The sequence below is a fragment of the Macaca thibetana genome, chromosome 13, assembly GCF_024542745.1.
Source record: "Macaca thibetana thibetana isolate TM-01 chromosome 13, ASM2454274v1, whole genome shotgun sequence".
Classification (NCBI taxonomy): domain Eukaryota; kingdom Metazoa; phylum Chordata; class Mammalia; order Primates; family Cercopithecidae; genus Macaca; species Macaca thibetana.
Window position 1 is genome coordinate 102,023,411 of NC_065590.1, and position 13,042 is coordinate 102,036,452.

The 13,042-nt window shown below is 39.9% G+C and overlaps 1 long non-coding RNA gene across 4 annotated transcripts in view; it reads left to right on the top strand.

The window, feature by feature from the left end:
• The first annotated feature begins 6,213 nt into the window (after nucleotides 1–6,213).
• The window catches only part of LOC126933481 (uncharacterized), a 46,689-nt gene continuing 39,860 nt past the window's right edge, over nucleotides 6,214–13,042 (top strand). For all 4 annotated transcript variants that reach the window (XR_007718630.1, XR_007718631.1, XR_007718633.1 and 1 more), the window contains exon 1: nucleotides 6,214–6,436. This is a non-coding gene — a long non-coding RNA (uncharacterized LOC126933481). The remainder of the gene's footprint in view (nucleotides 6,437–13,042) is intronic.

The following is a 13,042-nucleotide window of genomic DNA, read 5'->3' on the forward strand; positions in this document are numbered from 1 at the left end:
GTAAAAGCAAAATTTGTAAAATTCTTATGATAAGACAGAGGTATATAAATCTTTATGACCTTAATTTTACCAAAGGAGTCCTACATATGACACCAAAAAGCACAGCATCAAAATAAATATATAAGTTACATTTTATCAAAATTTTCTTTTTCACAGTTTTTGCTTTCAAAGCAGCTTTAAGACAGTAAAACATCAACCCTCAGAACGGTAGAAAACATTTTTAAAGCATCTATCTGCAAGAGACTTGTTTCCAGAATATATAAAGAACTCTTACAATTCAATAATAAAGAAAAAGAACCGAATTAAAAAAAAAAATGAGCAAAGGACCTGAACAGACACTTTACTATGCATAACATACAAATGGACAACAAACACATGAAAATGTGCTTGACATCATCAGTCATCAGGGAAATGCAAGCCAAAAATCACAATAAAATACTACATTACACCTTGTAGGATGGCTAAAATCAAAAAGTCACCTAACAACAAGTATTGGCAAAGGGGGAAAAATCGTAACACTGGCACATGGCTGGCGGGAATGTTAAATGGTATAGCCACTCTGGAAAACAGTCTGACATGCCCTCAAATGATTAAGCAGAGAATTTCCATATAACCCAGCAATTCCACTACCACATTCATGCCCAAGTAAAATGAAAACATGTCCACATAAGAGCTTATACACAAATGTTTATAGTAGCATCAATCACAATAGCCTAGAAATGGAAACAACCAAAATGCCCACCAACTATTAGATTGGTGCAAAAGTAATCATGGATTTTGCCATTACTTTCAATGGCAAACCACTATTACTTTTGTGCCAACCTAATAACAAATGTATAGGAAAATATGTTATACCCATACAGTGAATATTATTTAGCCATTAAAAGGAATTAAGTACTGACACAAGCCATGACAGGGATGAACTTTGAAAACATTATGCTGAGAGAAACTTGCCATGAAGCACAAAATGTTGTATGATTTAATCGACATAAAATGGCCAGAATAGGCCAAACCATAGAGACAGAAATCAGATGAGTGATGGCTTAGGGCTGGGGATGAGGTGAGGGACAGGAGGCTAGAGGAGTAAAAGCTAAAAAGTACAGAGTTTCTTTTTGAGATGATGAAAATGTTTTAAAATCGAGGATTGTGATGACTGCAGCACATTGGCATTTTGGCCATGGCTACTGTCACTGAAGAGGACATAGTTGGTGCACTTTGAGGACACAGCTGTCAAGGAAGGAAGCTGTGCATCCATGCACGGGCTTTCCAACAGTCACGAAATGGAAATGCCTCAGCTCCTTGAAAAAAATAAAGGTTAAGGAGAAGTTAAGATGTCAACATTACTAAATTTAAGAAATGTCTTATCTATGATTTAGAATTCTTTTTTTTTTTCTTGCAGTCTATATTACTAAGACTATGAAAATGTGAGTGAAATATTTTAGAATGTTTTATGGAGCCAAACATACAGTTATGCTCATGGCAGAAACACAGAGTGAAAACTAATTCCAGAAAGTTCTGGAAGAGGAGCAAACAACTGTGTCCGAAGAAAGTCAGGAATCCCATGGTCTCTCATCAGAAAACACCCTATGATGGCGATTAAGGGTAAGATTTTTGGAATTCCTCACACTTTGATCTAGGTCTCTCACTAACAAACATGGAGTTTCTGAGCAAGTAACAATTTCTGAGGCTGTGATGCTTCATCTGTAAAATAGGGATAATATCTATTTAGATAGGTTATTGGAAAAATTATATTAGATCTTGTGCATAAAGTACTGTATTAGTCGGGTTCAATTAGGAAACTGAAGATATAACTGATATAACTGAAAAACAGCAAATATTTTAAGAGAAAGTATATAACATATGAGAGAGAACATAATTTTAAGAGAGGACCTGAGCAGGTTTTTATATAAAATTAAGTAGGGAACTGAAAAAAAGGAAGAAAACAAACAAACCACAACACTAATACATGAGGGTAGCAACTACAGGAAGTAGCTTGCCCTACTCTTTAGGACTGGCAGAACTAGAAAGAGAGATGTGTACTATTGGAACTTAGAAGCCTCAAGGAGGGGTGCATGGAGCTGAAACATAAGACTCCCAAGGAAAGGCAGTTGCTGGGCTCTATGAGAAGACAGGATTCGTCTCTGGTTCTCTGAGTACTGAAGAGCTGCTAAGTGTCTTTACCTGCTGCTGCAGACAGAAGCATAGGGTGATTTTAGGATGATGTTTGTAGGACCAGGAAAAAGACAGGGAAAAAGCAGAAAAAAACAAATCCTTACCTCCTTTTGCCTGCCTTGCTCTTGTAAGCCTTTTGCCAAAACTGAATTTAGAGTCAGCTGGCACAGCAGAAAAATTATCTGCAGAGCCTAAATCCAGCATCACAAAGCAAAGGAGCAAACATTGTGTTTGGAGCTGGGAGATAAGAGCTTAATCACCATCACAAGCAGTTTATAAAAAATTAGAATTGATAAGTCTTAATTATTATTGCAAATATCATCATGACCAGTGGATAATCTGGAAGTGAAAGACCTCTAGAGTCAACTCCCTTATATAAAGGACATCAGATTTGGGGGACTCCTAATGCCTAAGGGATTTTTACTTTTTCATATGCCATGCATTCATAACAGACTTGTCAAACATTGATGTCTCTTTTAATTATTCTACATTAAGAAGCCTAAAAAGGGCTGGGCATGGTGGCTCACGCCTGTAATGCTAGCACTTTAAGAGGTCGAGGGAAGTGGATCACTTGAGGCCAGAAATCTGAGATCAGCCTGGCCAACATGGTGAAACCCCCTCTCTACTAAAAATACAAAAATCGTCCCAGCATGGTGGTATGCACCTGTAGTCCCAGCTACTCAGGAGGCTGAGGCACAAATCGCTTGAACCCAGGAGGTGAATGTTGCAGTGAGCTGAGGTCACACCATTGCACTCAAGCCTGGGTGACAGAGCGAGACCCTGTCTCAAAATAATAATAATTTAAAAAGTCTAGTAAGAATGTTGTATCAGCTGTGCCTGTTCAATAGGTCAATAATCTTTACGGTGCTATAAATGCTGTACTAAGAGGAAATATTTCTAAACTATGCATCAGAAATTATATGATTTCATAATTTAAAAATTGATCAAACTATTATGATTTGGGATTTAGGATTTAGAAAATAAGTTCCATATACTCATGACACTGGATTTACTGTCATTTTCATCAGAATCCTGATGTTAGAGTGGGTAGCTAAGCAGACATGCGCAGGGCAGGAGGGAGCCCCCTCTGAGGAATGGAAGGCAACCATCAGGTGATGGTCAGGAGGTTGTTAAACTGTTTGTCTAAAATAATAATTGCTCACATCTGGAGCTAGGGAAAGGTAGTCTTCCAATATATAGAAAATGCCTGCAGCTGATGATTAGCAGCTTCTCAGTAAGATTCAAGGAGTTGCGTGAGTAGGCTTGAGCATGTGCACTAAGAGGCAAAATGGCATAGTTTAACTGGTATAATGACCCTCCTCTAGGAATACTTGACTGGTAAGAAATGCCTCAAATGACCATGTGCACAACTCCAGTAAACACACTGCATTTGTAGCCCCTCCTAAGTGCTTGCAGGCCACTGCTCATTGTGGGCAGCCCACTCCAGTGAAAAATCAAAGAAGGAGAGATGCAAAAAACTCTGAAATATGTCAACATATAAAATCCCAAGTCAAAGGACTAAATGGTGCACTTGAATCTCTCAAGTTGCCCGGCTGGACCTCTTCCAAGGGTACTTTATTTCCTTTTGTTCCTGCTCTAAAACTTTTTAATAAAACTTTCACTCCAACCCTAAACCTTGCCTCAGTCTGTCACTCTGCCTTATGCTGCTCAGATGAATTCTTTCCCGTGAGGAAGCAGGAATTGAGTTGCTGAGACCTGTACAGATTCACCACGGCTAACACTGATATTTCCTCTGTAATGATGATTTCAAGATCTAAAACATAATTTACTTCAAGGCTCCTTGTGGCAGACATGGACTTATGATACTCCAATTTATCTTTAAGAACTTGTTGATCAGCTATAAGAAGGGTAATTAGCTGATGGCCTTCAGCAATTGCACCTTTGGGATCCACGACAGTGTTTGAACTGAGGTCATGCTTCTCCTGGCAGCTCCCAGCCAGTGACTAGGCAAGCCAGCAGTACAAGAAACCATCCACCCATGCAAGACTCATTAATAGCCATGCTTTATGCCGGAGCTCCTTTTGAGGCTGGGTTAGAAATGCTCAGAGCTTCACTGCACTCTGAGGCTCCTTCTACCCAAGCATCCCCCGCTTTTACCCTCCCTTAGTTCAAGTCAGGTCTGTATTATGCTCTGAAGGCTCTCCTTGGCAACGCTGCTTGCTCTTTCTTTATCCTCCATGGGAAGAACCCCGAATAATTTTTTTTTCCTCTAACACCATCTTGGCAACTGTTCCTTTTTGTTTTGATATCCTTAAGTCTAATCTGTTTTTCCTTTTCTTTTTTTTTAATAGCTTTATGGAGATATAATTCCCAGAACATAAAATTTACCAATGTAAAGTGTACAATTCAGTGGATTTTAGGATATTCACAGATACATGCAAATAGTATCACCATCAATTCTAGAATATCAATATTCCCTTTGTCCCCAACCTCAGCCCTGAATAACTACTAATCCACTTTCTATCTCTGTAGATATATTTATTCTGGACATTTCAAATAAACTGAATCATATAATATGTGGTCTTTTGTGTTGAGCTTCTTTCATTTGGTGGAACGTTTTTAAGGTTCATCCATATGCTAACATGTATCAGTACTCCATATTTGTTATAGGCAAGTCATATTGCATTGTATGGTCATTTCATATTTTGCTTATCCATTCACCTATTGACAGACATTTGAGTTATTTTTACCTTTTGGATATTATGAATGATGCTGCCATAAACATTCATGTACAAGCATTTTTGTGGACATATCCTTTCATTTCAGTTGGACACATACCTAGGAGTGGAATTGCTGAATGATACAAAAACCATTAATTACTATGGGAACTGACAGGCTGTTTTCCAAAGGATTTTACCCCATTTTACATTTCTACCAGTAATGCACAAGTGTTCCAATTTCTCCAGATTCTTGCCAACATTTATCTGACTTTTTGATTCTAGCCATCATAATGGGAGTGCAGTTGTATTTCATTGTGGTTTTGACTTACATTTCTATGATGACTAATGATGCCAAGCATATTTTCTTGTGCTAATTGACCATTTGTATCTCTTCTTCAGAGATTGTGGCTTCTTGGATGAATCTGTTTCTGAGGTCAGTTGGTTTTTTTTTTTTTGTTTTTTTTTTTTTTTGAGACAGCGTCTCACTGTCACCCAGACTGGAGTGCAGTGGCACAATGTCGGCTCACTGCAACCTCTGCCTCCTGGGCTCAAGGAATTTTTCTGGCTCAGCCTCCTGAGTAGCTGGGATTACTGGCACACACCACCACATCCGGCTATTTTTTTTTTTTTTGTATTGTTGGTAGAGAGGAGGTTTCACCATTTTGACCACGCTGTGAAGTCAGTTTTTGATATTTGTTCTGACACTAAGAGGACTCTACCCAGCTGTTCTGATCTACAGTTGACCTTTGAGCAACACAGGTATGAGCTATGATAAAAAAAAAAAAAAAATCTACTCATATGTGGTTTTTCTTCTGCCTCTGCCACCCATGAGACAGTAAAACCAACGCCTCTGTAACCGGTGGAAGGTATCCGAGTTACTGATGGCAAATCCTCATGGGTCTGCAGCAGCCTCAATTCTTGCCTCCTCCTCAGAAGAAATTTGACTGAGGGGCACAAGGCAGAAAGAGACCAAGACAGGTTTCAGAGCAGGAGTGGAAGTTTATTTTAAAAGGATTTAAAACGGGAAAGAAAATAAGGAAAGTACGCTTGGAAGAGACTCAAGGGGGCACCGAGGTCACGTGCAGTGTTTAACCTTCATCCTAAGACTTTTAAACGCTGGGCCCTTTCCCATGGTTTTTCCCTTAGGGTGGAAGTAAGGAACCTCTTACCCTGGAGAGGTGAGCATGCGCGGTATGGACATGCGCAGTAAGGACGCTCTTACCCTGGAGAGGTGAGCTTGCGCGGTATGGACATGCGCAGTAAGGACGCTCTTACCCTGGGGAGGTGAGCATGCGCGGTATGGACATGCGCAGTAAGGACGCTCTTACCCTGGGGAGGTGAGCATGCGCGGTATGTTTAGGAAGTTGCAGACAAGCCTCTCTGAGGCTTTCTTCCGTTTTCCAGGGGACTGTCCTCAGAACGTCATACTCTGCCGTTTTGTCTCTTAATGCGCACGCTCAGGAAGCTGTGTCTCCGTGGTGCCTGCATTCAATTAACATTTTAGTACAGCACTTGTGAATCTTCCGAAAATGGCCTCTCCCTGGCACCGGCTGCGAATTTATCACTTTTAAAGAGGCAATGTGGTAAGTGCCAAACCATCACCGGATATTTCTAGTTGGTGGGGAAGGAGCCGGCCCTCTCCTGCCCCGCTCATGCTTGTCTAACTACCTGTAACACCTCCTTTTTCTCCTCCTCTCAGCCTACTCAGCCTACTCAGCGTAAAGACGATAAAGGTGAAGACCTTTATGATGATCCACTTTCACTGAATGAATAGTAAATATATTTTCTCCTTCTTATGATTTACTTAATAATATTTTCCTTTCTCTAGCTTACTCTATTATGAGAATACAATGTGTAATACATATAACCTACAAAATCTATGTTAGTCAACTGTTTATGTTATCAGTAAGACTTCCTGTCAACAGTAGGCTATTAATAGTTCGTTTCTGGGGCAGCCAAATATTATACACAGATTTTTAACTGCATAGGGGGTCAGGGCTTCTAACTTCCGTGTTGTTCAAGGCTCAAGTGTACATCTGTCTTCTGAAAGCTAGCTGGATCATGGTCTAACCTGTACCATTATGTGACTCATAAATTCCTTTCAGGGTTTTCACCACAACTCCATTCTTCTTGAGAAAGCCCTTGGTCTTGACTTTTTCCGTATTTTATTGCAAATGAAGTCAATGCCTTTGGGAAGGGATCAGGAGCTGTTTTAAATCTGTTTCTCCCCCAGCATATCTCTTAACCAGGACTCTGGAGCCTGGGTTGGGACAATGACAAGTCTCTCTTTGAGTGACATCACACTCTAGTCGGTGGTGCTGGGTGGGCTAGTGAAGCAGCCAGCTGAGGGACTCTTGGTTTATGTCTGCAGGCCTAGGATCACCACCTCATTAGTTGGGTCAGGGTTATGAGGAGCCTGGTGTCATCAGCCTGCCATGTTTTGAGTGGGCAATGCAGTCACCCAAGACTCAGCCCCAACACAAAGTAGCTGGAGGGGAGATGAGAAATGTGGATGTTCTGGGAAGACAGCCTCCAGCTGAGAGCCAGGGAAAGGGACCCCAGTGCTTGGCAGCACCAGCAGTCTGGAGTGGAGAGTCTACCTCACTGAGCTGTAGCCATCTTCATTCAAAATAAGACAGATTCTGTTCTTCCTTGCTGATTTTTGTAATTGTTCTTGAATAGATGTTTCTTTATTTGCTATTTGTACTTTGTACCATTTCCAGGGATCTTTAATTTTTTTTTATAGTTTTCACCAATTTATCTGGTCAGTGGAGGTCCACACCATCAAGCTATCATAATTCTCTTTTTATTGAAAAAATAACATATGCAAACAGGACTAATTTAGAAACCAACCCACAAACAAACATTGGACGACATAATATCCACCACTCAGAATTATAATTATATTTGAACATGTGTCATGGATGTAAAGTGATTATTGTAGTGCCTAACAAATGGTGCCTATAACAGATAGTTCCAAAGATAATGTGGGAGCTAAGAATGGTGAGTAATTTTTTTAGTAACAGCCAAAGAAATGGTGAGAATGAGCTTTCTCTAGAAACTTGTGATGGAGCAGGCACAGGAAAAGTAAGATATGTAGTTTAACTGAAACACTCCACTGCTTGTGAGGAACAAAAGCAGCATGAGATGTGGTCCCTGCCCTCCAGGGAATTGCAAATTATTTTAGAAGACAAGATGCTGACTTTCAAAATATGTACTTAATCTGTGAGGCCACTGAGAAATCATCTAATACAATGCTCCTATTTTAATATAAATGAGGAAATGAAGGCTCAGGGATTCACTTTCTAAGATTTCTACATGCTATAGTAGAAGCGATCTAACCTAGAATGTACACCTAATTTGACCTAGTGATCATTCTGTAAATAACTATATTGTGAAACTGTCTGTAGTTGGTGTTCCTGAGAAGTAATTACTGCTAGAATTCAGATGTAGGAGCCATCACTACAGTTGCTGTGATTAGAGAAGGCTGCAGCTTAGAGCTGAAGGTTTATCCCAGCTGTGAGGCAGTGGGGTTCAAAATGAATGTAGAATAAAATTAATGAGCAGTTTTCAAAAACCCCACTGACCATACCTCACCACGGGTGTCAGGATTGTTTAATGTGCTCCAGTCGATTCTAACTTCTAGCCCAGGTACAGAAGCACCATTGTAATGGAAAGATAGGAGCGATCAGCAAAACTTAGAGGAAAGTATTTCCAATGAGGAAGATTGATTAGCTAGTGCAAGGAAGTAGAAAATTGCATAATGTGTTGACAAGACTGAAAACATAGACATTTACAAATATATTTATTGTTAAGTAAATCAATACTACCTGTGTACCTATCTGGATTTATTTTACAGTGGTCAAAAGCCATTAACTGTTTGGGGAGGAAGCAATAGAACTGAACCCTATTGCTTAGAAGATTAAAATGAGAAGACACAGGGACCCTCCTCCAAAAGCAGGTGTTGTGTTTCTACAGTTCCTGCAGTGGCTTGTAGGTATCTGTATCCCAGGGTACAGTCTTGTAGTTTGGTTCTTCCAGCTAGAAGGATTTTAGGCACTCTGAGACCTCTGTTCTCAGGTCTGGAGTCAGTCTTGTCCATTTTGGAATAAGGACAATTGAGGCAACAGGATGACAGCTAATATCTATAGTAGACCCACAAAGGGCATGCACATTATCTCATCTAGCTCACCGAGTTAGTGCTACGCGAGGAGTCAATAGGTATTATATGCTGAACATTGGCCAACCTGATTACCAGTTTTTTTATGTGATGTGCCCAGGTGTGAAGCTCATGAAAACTATGCTGTCTTTCCCTTTCTCAATTCTTCTAGTGTCACTTCCTATGATACATTATCAATGTGCATTGTGGGTTACATGCATATTTTGTCCTAAATTGGATATCATATTGTACCTTTTTTGAATTTCTATTATCTGATACATAATACCCCACAAATATTTGTGTTATTATCACCACTCTATGACTGGAGGAGCTGAAGCTCAGGGAAATACCTGCCTGGAGTGACAGGCGGATTAAAGCATAACTGGAACTGGAGCCCAGGCTGACTATGGATGCCGGCACTTACAAGCTGCCTCCACTGGGATGTGTTTTCAACCCTACACTGGTGAGACTGTGCTCGCATGTCTGGCCTGTTTTCCTAAAGCCTGGTGCACCTGAGAGCTAATAGGCTCCAAATAAGTATGTATTGATTGAATAAGATCTCCTGCCAGCCTTGCTTCCTGCCCTAGAACTATGAAGAAAGTGTGGCCAGCCTAGAGAAGAGATATCAGCTAAGCAGAGATATATTCTAACAGCCCATGGGCCAATTTAATCCATAGGGAGAATCAGGACCATGACAATTAGGTGCCATGAAGCAGATTCTGGTTTCAAAAAAATTTTTTATTTTGCTACTGGACCCTCCAAATTGAAGTTGACTTCATAATGACGAAGGAGATTCTGTGTCACTGGGGCCTTTAGAAAAGGAGGGCAAACTTCCCTTCGGTCTGCATATTATTGAAGATACTCCTGCATCAGAAGAGGCAGTTTTCAATATGGATTGCATGCAATATTCATGAGGGAGATTTTGCTAACACCTGGGCTCTGCTTAAAACCAATAAAAACCAACCATCAGCAGGGAGAACTAGCCATTGGTAGTGTCCAGGTTTACCTGGCGATTCCAGGGTGCAGCCAGGATTGAGATTGACTGAACTGGGGAGTGAGACAAGAGTGAGGAATAATTAATAATGATTGTTATGTGGGAATGCATAAAAATATGGACAGACTCTCGGGTTACCCTCTGAAATATACTAGTTTATGATTCCTGGAGGAAGGAGTTTAAGAAGGAGGAAGAAGAACCTTCTAATTTAAAAAGTCTCCAAGGTGATTCAGATGAGCCTTGCTAGCCCTAGGATGTAGACCAGCATTCCAGAACATTCAGACCAGAGCTCAGCGCCTGTGTGACTTCTCCTGACTGTCCCAGGTGTGTGGTACCACCCAATCTGGACCATGCCCAGAACACAGGGCCCCTCTAGCAAAAATATTCAGGTACCAGTTCCATCCATGCCCAGCTTATGTCATTGTCTTCTTTCCCCAAAATTGGAGTATACCTTAATCCAAATTCTGCTTGTGCTGGCTTCTGGGTTCCCCTCAGTGTCTTCCAGCCTGTAGGGCCCAGGTTGGTCTGGTCTCTGGGGTCTAGCACAGTGCTGTAAAAGAGACGTCTTTCTCCTGGTCTCTGCTTTGACAGCAAAAGCTTTTAACTCCCTGTGTGTTTGATTTTAATTGCTTTGTAGTATCAGTGCTTTCTGGGAACCTGTCAGGTCAGCATATCAAAAGAGATCTGCAAAAGATTAAGTTGTTCAATACCAGGTCTTTTTGAACTGCAGCATACGGGGAGGGAGTCTCATTTTTATAATCTCTTTCTCCAAGATGCAAAGGCCTAAAAGCTGGCCTTTCTCTTCCAAACATGAATGCTTTACCTAAGGGAGAAAGGGTCTTTCTTTCGTGTCAGTTAGAGTCAGCCATCAGGCACAAACACACACAAATAGAAATGCATCAGCTTATCATCGGTGGCTCTTGATTGTACACAGCCAGCCCCTGGGCCCTTTTCCATCACAGGTAATTACAGGTGAGCTACATGACAGAGCCTCAGTCAGTGCCATCATTTCTAGAATATGCAATTTTTTGAATCCTAATAAAATTTGTTACAATATATATGAGAAAAGTTAATCATGCTTATAAACCAGTTTATAGATATAGATGTATTTTGTAGATGTACATAATTTCAAAAATAGTCAATATACACAGACTAGCAGACACTTCAAAATGATGAATTGATAATTTCTTGCTTATCTTGGTATATTGAGCAATTACCTAACATCAGAGAATTTTGGCTGTGTGTTAAATAAGCTCATTTACATTTTTATTTTTCATTCTTTTGTTCTCTCTTTCAATGTTTCAACTACACAGAGGTTCAAAATCACTAAATGGAAACACCAAGACATTAGATCTGGAATGTAGTCTTCAAAACCGGTATCCCCCAAGATGCTAGGCACAGGCGTTGCGCGCCAAGAATAACCACATTATTTCAGACTTCTCCTTTAGTCCTCAAAGTCTAATTTAAATGCTGATGATGTTTGTACATTGGCTTAAAAAAGAAAAAACTCTTTACAGAAAACTCTTCACTGCTTTCACATAGGACTCTGCTTTAGATTTTCTCAAATCTGTCACTAATCAACCATAGAGTCTTTCAATACTGGTAAAGTTAAATATTGGTATTTTTACAAGGTAACTCATGCAGGGATAAGCTTTGGTGTCATTTAATCTGTGTCTATAGCTGGACACTGACTGGATCTTTTTTGTAGCTTTTGAGTAGCCTTCTGGAGATTAATCTGGGGATGGATTGTAGCCTCAGAGTCCAATCAGAGTCAGCCCGTTTGGTGGTTTAGATAACCAGGTCTACTAGGCTCTTTAATCTTATCCTAGGAGATATGACTGGCATTTAGGATCTGCTTTCTCAGTGGAAGACTTGGCAGCATCCTTTTGTTGAAGGATAATATCAGTCCACCTTCTAGTATCACCTTGGTTCTGTTCGTGGTTTGTTGTTGATGTAACTCTAAAGTATGAAACAGTGGTTGGCACTTAGGAGATGACCTGTAAGCATTTTTCTTGTTAATTAAATACTATTGACATGTAGCCATAGTTAAGGTATTGTATACTTTTTTAGATCCTAAGTGTTCTTACCAAATAAAGGTAATCGTGAGGTGACAAAGATATTAATTAGTGTGACTCTGAAAATCATTACACAAGTTATACTTATATCAAAATACCACATTTTACATCTTAAGTATATAATTTTTTTATTTGTCAATCATACCTCAATAAAGCTGACAAAAATTAGTTAATTAATTAATGCTATTTATTGCCAATTCTTCCTCCAGCCAAATGTTGATCTACGTGTAGTTCAGTGGAAAATTTTATCTCGGACACTGATGTGGTTTGGCTCTGTGTCCCCACCCAAATCTTATGTTGAATTTTAATCTCCCCGTGTTAGAGGTGGGGCCTGATGGGAGGTGATTGGATCATGGCGGTGGTTTCTAATGGTTTAACACCATGCCCCTAGTGCTGCCTCATGGTAGAGTTCTCATGAGATCTGGTTGTTTAAAAGTGTGTAGTACCTCTCCCTTCATGCCCTAGTGCTACCTCTCTCTCTCTCATTCTCTCTCTCCCTCCTGTTGCCATGTAAAGATGTGCTCACTTCCCTTTCCACCATAGCCTTCCGTCATGATTGTAAGTTTCCTGAAGCTTTCCAGTCATGCTTTCTATACAGCCTGTGAAACTGTGAGTCAATTAAATCTCCTTTCATTATAAATTACCTAGTCTCAGGTAGTTCCTTACAGCAATGTGAGAACAGACTAATACAGACACATTGCTGTCTCCTTGAACACAATACATCTTAAGCCAAAGCATATTTTCTTTCTTATGTGGCTTTTTTGGCCTAAAGCACATTCATCTCTTAATCTATCTATATATTTTATATATATAAACATATATAATATATAAACATATATAATATATATAAACAATATATATATGTAATTTAGGAAGCCCTGAATGTATTTAGGGTTATGATGAAAAAAATAACCCTTCCTATAAAGTTTTCCCAGTTCCCCTTCCACCAACCTATAATCAT